General features: G+C 43.7%; 1 pseudogene; it reads left to right on the top strand.

Annotated features, from left to right (window-relative positions):
* The first annotated feature begins 3,432 nt into the window (after nucleotides 1-3,432).
* On the top strand, nucleotides 3,433-3,552 carry LOC121549366 (annotated as a pseudogene).
* The last annotated feature ends 8,896 nt before the right edge of the window (nucleotides 3,553-12,448 follow it).

Raw genomic sequence — 12,448 nt, forward strand, 5'->3', positions numbered from 1 at the left:
TTGGGGGTGTTTTTCTGCTAAGGGGACAGGACAACTTCACTACATCAAAGGGACGATGGACGGGGCCATGTACCGTCAAATATTGGGTGAGAACCTCCTTCCCTCAGCCAGGGCATTGAAAATGGGTTGTGGATGGGTATTCCAGCATGACAATGACCCAAAACACACGGCCAAGGCAACAAAGGAGTGGCTCAAAAAGAAGCACATTAAGGTCCTGGACTGGCCAGTCTCCAGACCTTAATCCCATAGAAAATCTGTGGAGGGAGCTGAAGGTTCAAGTTGCCAAACGTCAGCCTCGAAAGAGAAGATCTGGAGAAGATCTGCAATGAGGAGTGGAACAAAATCCCTCCTGAGATGTGTGCAAACCTGGTGGCCACTACAGGAAACGTCTGACCTCTGTGATTGCCAACAAGGGTTTTGCCACCAAGTACTAAGTCATGTTTTGCAGAGGGGTCAAATACTTATTTCCATCATTAAAATGCAAATCAATTCATAACATTTTTGACATGCGTTTTTCTGGATTTTTTTGTTGTTATTCAGTCTCTCACTGTTCAAATAAACCTACCATTAAAATGATAGACTGATCATGTCTTTGTCAGTGGGCAAACGTACAAATACTTTTTTCCCTCACTGTATATATACACATAGACACATTATACACATACATCTTTTTAAAAATATATTTTCCTTCATTATTTTCCCTTAACCCTACCACCCCTCCCCTAATTGGAGTAAACTAATGGACAACGACACTTAGGCTTCTACTTCCAGCTTATACATACTATATACATTTACGGACACAATTTTTTTGACAATAGTTATCTTTTGTTTGTTTTCAATCCCATCCTTCAGCTGGCATCAACCCATCAATCCCATCTATCTCTAAAGTCCATCCAGTTTGATTTCTATTTTGCCATATATTTGTAACTGTGCTGTTTCACAAAAGTTCTGAACCTATATAGATTTTACGAACACAGTATATTTTACATTAGTTATCTTGTTGTTTTTAATCCCACCCTTCAGCTCCAATCAACCCCTCCCATCTATCTCATAACACCATCCAGAGCCACAGCGCTGTTTGTCAGACCCCAAAAATCAGTCTTCTCACGAAAACATAAATAGTGAAAACGTATGTGTGACCGCTCTATGGAAAGATGAGACTGTACAACCCCCACAAGCATAGCTGCAGGAAGTACTTTGGGGGGTGCTCACGGCCCGACTTCCCGCGGCTATGACCACAAGCCCCTCGGTGCTGTCGATGTACCAACTTCTGTATGTAGCATCCGAACCGTTTGGGTTACAACTATGACCCCACTATGGAAAAGGGAGACACTCATGAACACAATGTTGTACTCCATTTTGAAGTTAATCGGTACCAGTTTAAAAAATGAATGGAAGTATGGAAGTAGTTTTGTGCCAACAAAAAGAAGGGGTTAAATATATATGTACAGTTGAAGTCGGAAGTTTACATACACTTAGGTTGGAGTCATTAAAACTCGTTTTTCAACCCCTCCACACATTTCTTGTTAACAAACTATAGTTTTGGCAAGTCAGTTAGGACATCTACTTTGTTGTGGAAAGTAATTTTTCCACCAGTTGTTTGCAGACAGATTATTTCATTTATAATTCACTGTTTCACAATTCCAGTGGGTCAGAAGTTTACATACACTAAGTTGACTGTGCCTTTAAACAGCTTGGAAAATTCCAGAAAATTATGTCATGGCTTTAGAAGCTTCTGATAGGCTAATTGACATCATTTGAGTTAATTGGAGGTGTACCTGTGGATGTATTTCAAGGCCTACATTCAAACTCAGTGCCTCTTTGCTTGACATCATGGGAAAATCAAAAGAAATCAGCAAAAACCTCAGAAGAAAATACCTCCACAAGTCTGGTTCATCCTTGGGAGCAATTTCCAAACGCCTGAAGGTACCACGTTCATCTGTACAAACAATAGTATGCAAGTATAAACACCATGGGACCACGCAGCCATCATACCGCTCAGGAAGGAGACGCGTTCTGTCTCCTAGAGATGAACGTACTTTGGTGTGAAAAGTGCAAATCAATCCCAGAACAACAGCAAAGGACCTTGTGAAGATGCTGGAGGAAACGGGTACAAAAGTATTTATATCCGCAGTAAAACGAGTCCTATATCGACATAACCTGAAAGGCCGCTCAGCAAGGAAGAAGCCACTGCTCCAAAACCGCCATAAAAAAGCCAGACTACGGTTTGTAACTGCACATGGTGTCAAAGATCGTACTTTTTTGAGAAATGTCCTCTGGTCTGATTAATCAAAAATATAACTGTTTGGCCATAATGACCATCGTTATGTTTGGAGGAAAAAGGGGGTTGCTTGCAAGCCGAAGAACACCATCCCAACCATGAAGCACGGGGGTGGCAGCATCATGCTGTGGGGGTGCTTTGCTGCAGGAGGGACTGGTGCACTTCACAAAATAGATGGCATCATGAGGAAGGAAATGTATGTGGATATATTGAAGCAACATCTCAAGACATCAGTCAGGAAGTTAAAGCTTGGTCGCAAATGGGTCTTCCTGTCAGTAGCTGAGTGTAGATGCGGTGTGGAAATCAAGCGCAGGAAACACGGGCGTTCGTGAACAGACTTTAGTAAACAAAAGCAGCACCCAACAGGCGAACAGCCAACCCAACCGGGAGGCAAAATACAAATTACGCACAAAAACCACAGTGCGTAAAATGATGATAGCGCACACAGTGCGGACTCTCGAAAAACAACAAAACACGAGAGTAATACAGAGAGCAACAGCTTGACAATAAACAATACCACATAACACCTGGCCCCACACACGAAAACTAAATAGGCAACCAAATCAAACACTAACAAGGGACAGGTGTACAAACAGACAAAACCAAACAAACATGAAACATCGAACGGTGGCAGCTAGTACTCCGGGGACGACGACCGCCGAAGCCTGCCCGAACAAGGAGGAGGAGCAGCCTCGGCCGAAACCGTGACAGTACCCCCCCCTTGACGCGCGGCTGCAGCCGTGCGCCGATCCCGGCCTCGGGGACGACCAGGACGACGCGGAGCAGGGCGCGTAGGATGACCCCGATGGAACTCGGTCAGCAGGGACAGGTCTAATATGTCCCTCCTCGGCACCCAGCACCGCTCCTCCGGGCCGTACCCTCCCACTCCACGAGATATTGGAGACCCCCCATCCGGCGTCTCGAATCAAGGATGGACCTCACAGTGTACGCCGGAGCCCCCTCGATGTCCAACGGGGGCGGAGGAGTCTCCTCTATCTCATAGTCCTGGAGTGGACCAGCTACCACCGGCCTGAGGAGAGACACATGGAACGAGGGGTTAATATTCCTGTAATCAATAGGCAGTTCTAACCTGTAACACACCTCGTTCAACCTCCTCAGGACTTTGAATGGCCCCACAAACCGCCGACCCAGCTTACGGCCATACCATTCTGAATACGCCCGATCTCGTCAGATCTCGGGAAGCTAAGCACGTTTAGGGCTGGTTAGTACTTGGATGGGGGACCACCTTGGAATACCAGTTGCTGTAAAAGCCTGTAAGAAGCTATTACGTTGTATTATAAGCTGAGATGTGAATATATGATGTGAAATATTAAGCTATGATATGTAAAAGTAAGCTGTTAAGCTATGATGGGTTATTAGGAGCTGTGATATAAGAAGCTTTGACATGTAATTAAAAAGCTCTGAAGCTATGGTGTTTCATAAGGAGCTATGACATGATATAGGAAGCTATGATGTGGTATTCTGTCAGTAGCTGAGTGTAGATGCGGTGTGGAAATCAAGCGCAGGAAACACGGGCGTTCGTGAACAGACTTTAGTAAACAAAAGCAGCACCCAACAGGCGAACAGCCAACCCAACCGGGAGGCAAAATACAAATTACGCACAAAACCACAGTGCGTAAAATGACGATAGCGCACACAGTGCGGACTCTCGAAAAACAACAAAACACGAGAGTAATACAGAGAGCAACAGCTTGACAATAAACAATACCACATAACACCTGGCCCCACACACGAAAACTAAATAGGCAACCAAATCAAACACTAACAAGGGACAGGTGTACAAACAGACAAAACCAAACAAACATGAAACATCGAACGGTGGCAGCTAGTACTCCGGGGACGACGACCGCCGAAGCCTGCCCGAACAAGGAGGAGGAGCAGCCTCGGCCGAAACCGTGACACTTCCAAATAGACAATGACCCCAAGCATACTTCCAAAGCTGTGGCAAAATGGCTTAAGGACAACAAAGTCAAGGATTTGGAGTGGCCATCACAAAGCCCTGACCTCAATCCTATAGAAAATGTGTGGGGAGAACTGAGAAAGCGTGTGCGAGCAAGGAGTCCTACAAACCTGACTCAGTTACACCAGCTCTGTCAGGAGGAATGGGCCAAAATTCACCCAACTTATTGTGGAAAGCTTGTGGAAGGCTACATGAAAAGTTTGACCCAAGTAAACAATTTAAATGCAACGCTACCAAATACTAATTGAGTGTATGTAAACTTCTGACCCACTGGGAATGTGATGAAAGAAATAAAAGCTGAAATAAATCATTCTCTCTACTATTATTCTGACATTTCACATTCTTAAAATAAAGTGGTGATCCTAACTGACCTAAGACAGGGAATTGTTACTAGGATTAAATGTCAGGAATTGTGAAAAACTGAGTTTAAATGTATTTGGCTAAGGTGTATGTAAACTTCCGACTTCAACTGTATATATTTAATTTTTTACACATATTTAACCCCTTCTTTTACTCTATAAATAAAAAGTATGTGGCACCCCTTCAAATTAGTTGATTCGGCTATTTCAGCCACACCCGTTGTGACAGGTGTATAAAATCGAGCACACAGCCATGTAATCTCCATTGACAAACATTGGCAGTAGAATGGCCTTACTGAAGTGCTCAGTGACTTTCAACGCGTAACCGTCATAGGATGCCACCTTTCCAACAAGTCAGTTCGTCAAATTTCTGCCCTGCTAGAGCTGCCCGGTCAACTGTAAGTGCTGTTATTGTGAAGTGGAAACGTCTAGGCGCAACAACAGCTCAGCTGCGAAGTGGTAGGCCACACAATCTCACAGAACAGGACGACCAAGTGCTGAAGCGCATAACCAATAAAAATAATCTGTACTCAGTTGCAACACTCACTACCAAGTTCCAAACTGCCTATGGAAGCAAACTGCCTATGGAAGCAACGTCAGCACAATAACTGTTCGAAGGGAGCTTCATGAAATGGGTTTCCATGGACGAGCAGCTGCACAAAAGCTAAGATCACCATGCGCAATGCCAAGTGTCTGCTGGAGTGTTGTAAAGCTCGCCGCCATTGGACTCTGGAGGAGTGGAAACACATTCTCTGGAGTGATGAATCACGTCTCACCATCTGGCAGTCCGACAGATGAATCTGCGTTTGGCAGATGCCAGGAGAACGCTACCTGTCCCAATGCATAGTGCCAATTGTAAAGTTTGGTAGAGGAGGAATAATGGTCTGGGGCTGTTTTTCATGGTTCGAGCTAGGCCACTTAGTTCCAGTGAAGTGAAATCTTAACGCTAAAGCATACAATGAAATTCTAAACAATTCTGTGCTTCCAACTTTGTGGCAACAGTTTGGGGAAGGCCCTTTCCTGTTTCAGAATGACAATGCCCCCGTGCACAAAGCGAGGTCCATATAGAAATGGTTTGTCGAGATCGGTGTGGAAGAACTTGACTGGCCTGCACAGAGCCCTGACCTCAACCCCATCGAACTCCTTTGGGATGAATTGGAAAGCCAACTGCGAGCCAGGCCTAATCGCCCAACATCAGTGCCCGACCTCACTAATGCGCTTGTGGCTGAATGGCAGCAAGTCCCTGCAGCAATGTTCCAACATCTAGTGGAACGCCTTCCCAGAAGAGTGGAGGCTGTTATAGCGGCAGGTAGCTTAGTGGTTAAGAGCGTTGTGCCAGTAACCGAAAGGTCGCTGGTTCTAATCCCCGAGCCGACAATGTGAAAAATCTGTCGATGTGCCCTTGAGCAAGGCACTTAACCCTAATTGCTCCTTGTAAGTCGCTCTGGATAAGAGCGTCTGCTAAATGACTAAAATGTAAAAAATGTGAACGTAATAGCAGCAAAGGGGGGACTAACTCCATATGAATGCCCATGATTTTGGAATGAGATGTTCGACGAACAGGTTTCCACATACTTTTGGTCATGTAGTGTACATTTGTTTCTCCTAGAAATAGGACAGACACTTCAAAACCTTATTCCTGATTATTTCTTTGTTGACTGTCTGTTTCGCCATTTATGACTGTGTTATTCAATGCGTTTCTATGGGCTATAGTAGGAAAGTACAAATTCAATATTTTATCAAATAATTGTTTATATATTTTTTGATGCCTACAAATCAAATAGCTAAAGGATCCATGGTATCTTAAAACAATTCCATAAGTTAACTTAGTAGCCCCCCTGTAAAAGAAGCAGTAAAATACCAAGTAAAGTCGTGACTCCCATGCATATGGGGATATCATTGTTTCATTTCTTTGACATTCAGAGACTGAATATTACTTTTTTTCTTTTTCATTAGTAGGCCTACTCTGTTTGAGGTGGAAAAGTAGGCCTAACTTTTGAAACTTTTTAACCAGATTCATAATGACGTCTCAGATGTAATTTAGTTGCAAACAAGACACACAGATTTGGCATTGGAGAAATATGCTAAGATGAACACACAGGCCTATTTCTCTGTCCATTCTTAACCTGTCATTTCTGTAATTTGTGTGGTATTAAAAAGATAAAGAGAGGGGCGGACTGGGACCAGAAATCGCTTCTGGCATTTTAACACACCGGCCTATGTTTTCCTCGAGGCCCCCATTATCACCCAGATGATTATAATTTTGCGCAAAAAAACTTGTTAGACAGGCCCACTGGGCTCAAAATTTGCCCGAAAGCCAGATGGCCAGTCCGCCCCTGGATAAAGGTCTCCAGTCATGTAAAATGATGTAGAATTGCATGAAATGTTTATTAAGGCACATTTTTCTTGGACCTGCAAATACAATGATAGATTCATGCAATTATTTTACTATAAAGGTGATCTTTCCCCACTACTCTTGTCCACGGTGGTCTGCGAACCCACAACCTTCTGGCCCACAGCCGTGTGCACTATAACAATTCCTGCACTACCATCATTCCTGTGTTGCCATGTAATGCTTACAGGACATATAACAGTTTCTAAAACTGCATATCTAAAGTTAAAGTCGGAAGTTTACGTACACCTTAGCCAAATACATTTAAACTCAGTTTTTCACAATTCCTGACATTTAATCCTAGTAAAAATTTCCCTGTCTTAGGTCAGTTAGGATCACCACTTTATTTTAAGAATGTGAAATGTCAGAATAATGGTAGAGAGAATGATTTATTTCAGCTTTTATTTCATTCATCACATTCCCAATGGGTCACAAGTTTTCATACACTCAATTAGTATTTGGTAGAATTGCTTTTAAATTGTATAACTTTTCATGTAGCCTTCCACAAGCTTCCCACAATAAGTTGGGTGAATTTTGGCCCATTCCTCCTGACAGAGCAGGTGTAACTGAGTCAGGTTTGTAGGCCTCCTTGCTCGCGCACGCTTTTTCAGTTCTGCCCATAAATATTCTATAGGATTGAGGTCATCGCTTTCTGATGGCCACTCCAATACCTTGACTTTGTTGTCCTGAAGCCATTTTGCCACAACTTTGGAAGTATGCTTGGGGTCACTGTCCATTTGGAAATTCCATTTGCGACGAAGGTTTAACTTCCTGACTGATGTCTTGAGATATTGCTTCAATATATCCACATACATTTCCTTCCTCATGATGCCATCTATTTTGTGAAGTGCACCAGTCCCTCCTGCAGCAAAGCACCCCCACAGCATGATGCTGCCACCCCCGTGCTTCACGGTTGGGATGGTGTTTTTCGGCTAAAAAAAGCATCCCCCTTTTTCCTCCAAACATAACGATGGTCATTATGGCCAAACAGTTCTATTTTTGTTTCATCAGACTCTTCAGGTTATGTCGATATAGGACTCGTTTTACTGTGGATATAGATACTTTTGTACCTGTTTCCTCCAGCATCTTCACAAGGTCCTTTGCTGTTGTTCTGGGATTGATTTGCACTTTTCGCACCAAAGTACGTTCATCTCTAGGAGACAGAACGCGTCTCCTTCCTGAGCGGTATGACGGCTGCGTGGTCCCATGGTGTTTATACTTGCTTACTATTGTTTTTACAGATGAACGTGGTACCTTCAGGTGTTTGGAAATTGCTCCCAAGGATGAACCAGACTTGTGGAGGTCTACAATTATTTTTCTGAGGTCTTGGCTGATTTCTTTTGATTTCCCCATGATGTCAAGCAAAGAGGCACTGAGTTTGAAGGTAGGCCTTGAAATACATCCACAGGTACACCTCCAATTCACTCAAATGATGTCAATTAGCCTATCAGAAGCTTCTAAAGCCATGACATCATTTTCTGGAATTTCCCAAGCTGTTTAAAGGCACAGTCAACTTAGTGTATTTAAACTTCTGACCCACTGTAATTGTGATACAGTGAATTATAAGGGAAATAATCTGTCTGTAAACAATTGTTGGAAAAATTACTTGTGTCATGCACAAAGTAGATGTCCTAACCGACTTGCCAAAACTATAGTTTGCTACAAGAAATTTGTGGAGTGGTTGAAAAATGAGTTTTAATGACTCCAACCTAAGTGTATGTAAACTTCCCACTTGAACTGTATCTACCTCAAATACCTTATTATCTATCCTGATGCCTAGTCACGTTACCCTGCCTTCATGTACTTATCTACCTCAAAAACCTTATTATTATCTATCCTGATGCCAAGTCACTTTACCCTGCCTTCATGTACATGTCTACCTCAAATACCTCAAACCCCTGAACATTGATCTGGTACTGGTACTCCCTGTATATAGCTATTACCCCTGAACATTGATCTGGTACTGGTACTCTCTGTATATAGCTATTACCCCTGAACATTGATCTGGTACTGGTACTCCCTGTATATAGCTATTACCCCTGAACATTGATCTGGTACTGCTACTCCCTGTATATAGCTATTACCCCTGAACATTGATCTGGTACTGGTACTCTCTGTATATAGCTATTACCCCTGAACATTGATCTGGTACTGGTACTCTCTGTATATAGCTATTACCCCTGAACATTGATCTGGTACTGGTACTCTCTGTATATAGCTATTACCCCTGAACATTGATCTGGTACTGGTACTCCCTGTATATAGCTCTATTCTGTATTTTATTCCTCTTATGTTACTATTTTCATTATTTTGTAACTGTGTCGTTGGGAAGGGCTCGTAAGCAAGCATTTCACTGTAAGGTCCACACCTGCTGTGTTCAACGCATGTGACATAACATTTGATTTCAAGTTATGGGTTTCAATTGGTCCCCCATCCTTTACATACTTATTGTAGTTTTGATTTGGTCTACTTCTAACACAACCTGATTCTGAGATGACACAGTTAATGTCTCCCACCTTCTGTATTTCGTGTGTTATCGTGATCAGTGGACTTCATTTTTGTTTTACGGCTAATCAAATTATGTCCCAGATGTGTGCTCTTAGATATTCTCTTGCAAGGCATCTGAACGAGTGAATTTCAGGTTGGCTCATCCCTCGTACACATTCCATTTAATTGGGCTTCACTATGACTTAATTATCAAGTATTCCACATGCGCGATTATGCTTTAAGATTGTAAAACAATACTCTTGTGTGTTATTGGACTTTTACAGCTTACTGATTGTCGTCTATTTTATAAGTCATAAGCCACATATTAGAAAACATCAGGCAATGTCACAAACAGCCAGAGGTAGCCCTGTCAGTGACACACACACACTCTGTCTCCCACCTGCACACACACACACCGACACACACACATAAAACCAAATGCTGCCACTAAAATTTGCATGGTGCTCAGCAATGCATTAGTGAACATCACTTGGCAATCTGTTCATGGGACCTTAATTGGATTTTAATACCGCCTCTGATCTTGTTTTCTAATTAACGTCGGTGGCTGCCAACCAAGCAGAACCGTGCAACCAGCAACACCTTTGATCCCGGCCATATGGAGCTCTCCCAAGCGTCAGGGACGTAAAAACACCCCCTCACCTCGAGTCCGCTGTGTGGGCGAATAGAAACAGGCCTGGTGAGGAGGAAAGAATGAGGGGCAGAAGAAAAGAAGGGGGAGAGGGTGGTAGGGAAGAGAGGGTAGAGGGAAGAAGGGGGTGGGGGGGGAGAGGGTGGTAGGGAAGAAGGGGGAGGGAGAGGGAGGGGGAGAGGGTGGTAGGGAAGAGAGGGGGAGGGAGAGGGAGGGGGAGAGGGTGGTAGGGAAGAAGGGGGAGGGAGAGGGAGGGGGAGAGGGTGGTAGGGAAGAAGGGGGAGGGAGGGGGAGGGGGAGAGGGTGGTAGGGAAGAAGGGGAGGGAGAGGGAGGGGGGGAGGGTGGTAGGGAAGAAGGGGGGAGGTAGAGGGAGGGGGAGAGGGTGGTAGGGAAGAAGGGGGAGGTAGAGGGAGTAGGAGAGGGTGGTAGGGAAGAGAGAGGGGGAGAGGGTGGTAGGGAAGAAGGGGGAGGGAGAGGGAGGGGAGAGGGTGGTAGGGAAGAAGGTGGAGGGAGAGGGAGGGGGAGAGGGTGGTAGGGAAGAAGGGGGAGGTAGAGGGAGTGGGAGAGGGTGGTAGGGAAGAAGAGTGGTAGAGAGGGAGGGAGGGAGAAGTAGCATGTCAACCAACGCATCCCTTCTGTGTTGTTACTAACCACGTTTCCATCCACAGTTTTTATGCCATATATAAATAAATAAATCACGACAGCTGTGTTGGAAAGAGGAAGTTTCGGTACCATTTTATAAATGCCGACAAATAATTTGTTTGATCGACATGGTGGGATCTTTTTGTTTCTGTAAAATGCGGTGGAAATGCCTTTATGCGCAAACATTTATATAATAGCCATCATATCAAAGTCACATGATGATAAGATGTGTGGCCCTCCCATTACAACTCCGGAAACCATTCAGTTTATTAGGCTACAGATGAGAACTATTGTGATGAACTTCACAGGGTGGTGAAAGTACACAGTGATCATGATGCTCCTTTCCAGTACATATGGAGGGTCTTATTCTGGTGACATGATAATTGATGCTTGACTGCAGTTTGACAAATAAGGATATTCTTGCTCTTATCCATTATAATCTCATGTAGACTGTCCTACCCATACTGTATCTGCTAGCTGTTGACTAGAGCGCAGGTGCCAAGACCAGAGTAGGCACATTTGGTAATTAAAGCAACTGTTTTTGTGAAAGTGCAATGGAATCACATTGACATTTAGATTTTTATTTGGTACATGAAAACTTAAGCATCCGCAACAAGTTTGGTGGAAACACACCACTGGTTGGGGACAATTTGCATATTTTCTTTATGTGGATTTTAGAATATTCCCATGAAAATCTGTCGCCAATCGGATAGAAACCTAGCTAGTGATTAATCTCTCTTGCAATCAGTTGTGATCACATATAAATAAAGCATAAGGGGTGGGACCATACACAACAACCCCCTCCTCTCATTTTGCTTCAGGGAAATGTCAATAGCTCTATTTACTTCTCCGCCCAAATGGCACCCTATCCCAGGGTAAAAAGTAGTGCACTATAAACAGAATAGGCATTTGGGATGCGCCCTTTTTTCTACGCTTCACGACTGATCAAGGCCTTGTCCATATATTTTATTTATTTATCCATCTACCTAGCCTACAGCACTGCGCTGTACACTGAGTATACCAAACATTAGGAACACTTTCCTAATATTGAGTTGCACTCCCCCTTTTGCCCTCAGGACAGTCTCAAATTTGGCAGGGCATGGACACTACAAGGTGTCGAAAGCATTCCACAGGGATGCTGGCCCAAGTTGACTCCAATGCTTCCCACGGTTGTGTCAAGTTGGCTAGATGTCCTTTGGGTGGTGGACCATTCTTGATACACATGGGAAACTATTGAGCGTGAATAACCCAGCAGCGTTGCAGTTTTTGACACAAACTGGTGCACCTGACACCTACTACCATACACCGTTCAAAGGCACTTCAATCTTTTGTCTTGCCCATTCACCCTCTGAATGGCACACATAACAACAAATCAATGCCTTAACTGTCTCAAGGCTTGAAAATCATTCTTTAACTTATCTCCTACCCTTCAGCTACACTGATTGAAGTGGATTTAACAGGTGACATCAATAAGGGATCATAGCTTTCACCTGGATTTACCTGGTCAGTCTATGTCATGGTGAGGTCAAGGTGTTCTTAATGTTTTGTACATTGTGTATATACAGTTGAAGTCGGAAGTTTACATACACTTAGGTTGGAGTGATTAAAACTCGTTTTTCAACCACTCCACAAATTTCTTGTTAACAAACTATAGTT

The sequence above is a fragment of the Coregonus clupeaformis genome, chromosome 33 (genome assembly GCF_020615455.1).
Source record: "Coregonus clupeaformis isolate EN_2021a chromosome 33, ASM2061545v1, whole genome shotgun sequence".
Classification (NCBI taxonomy): Eukaryota; Metazoa; Chordata; class Actinopteri; order Salmoniformes; family Salmonidae; genus Coregonus; species Coregonus clupeaformis.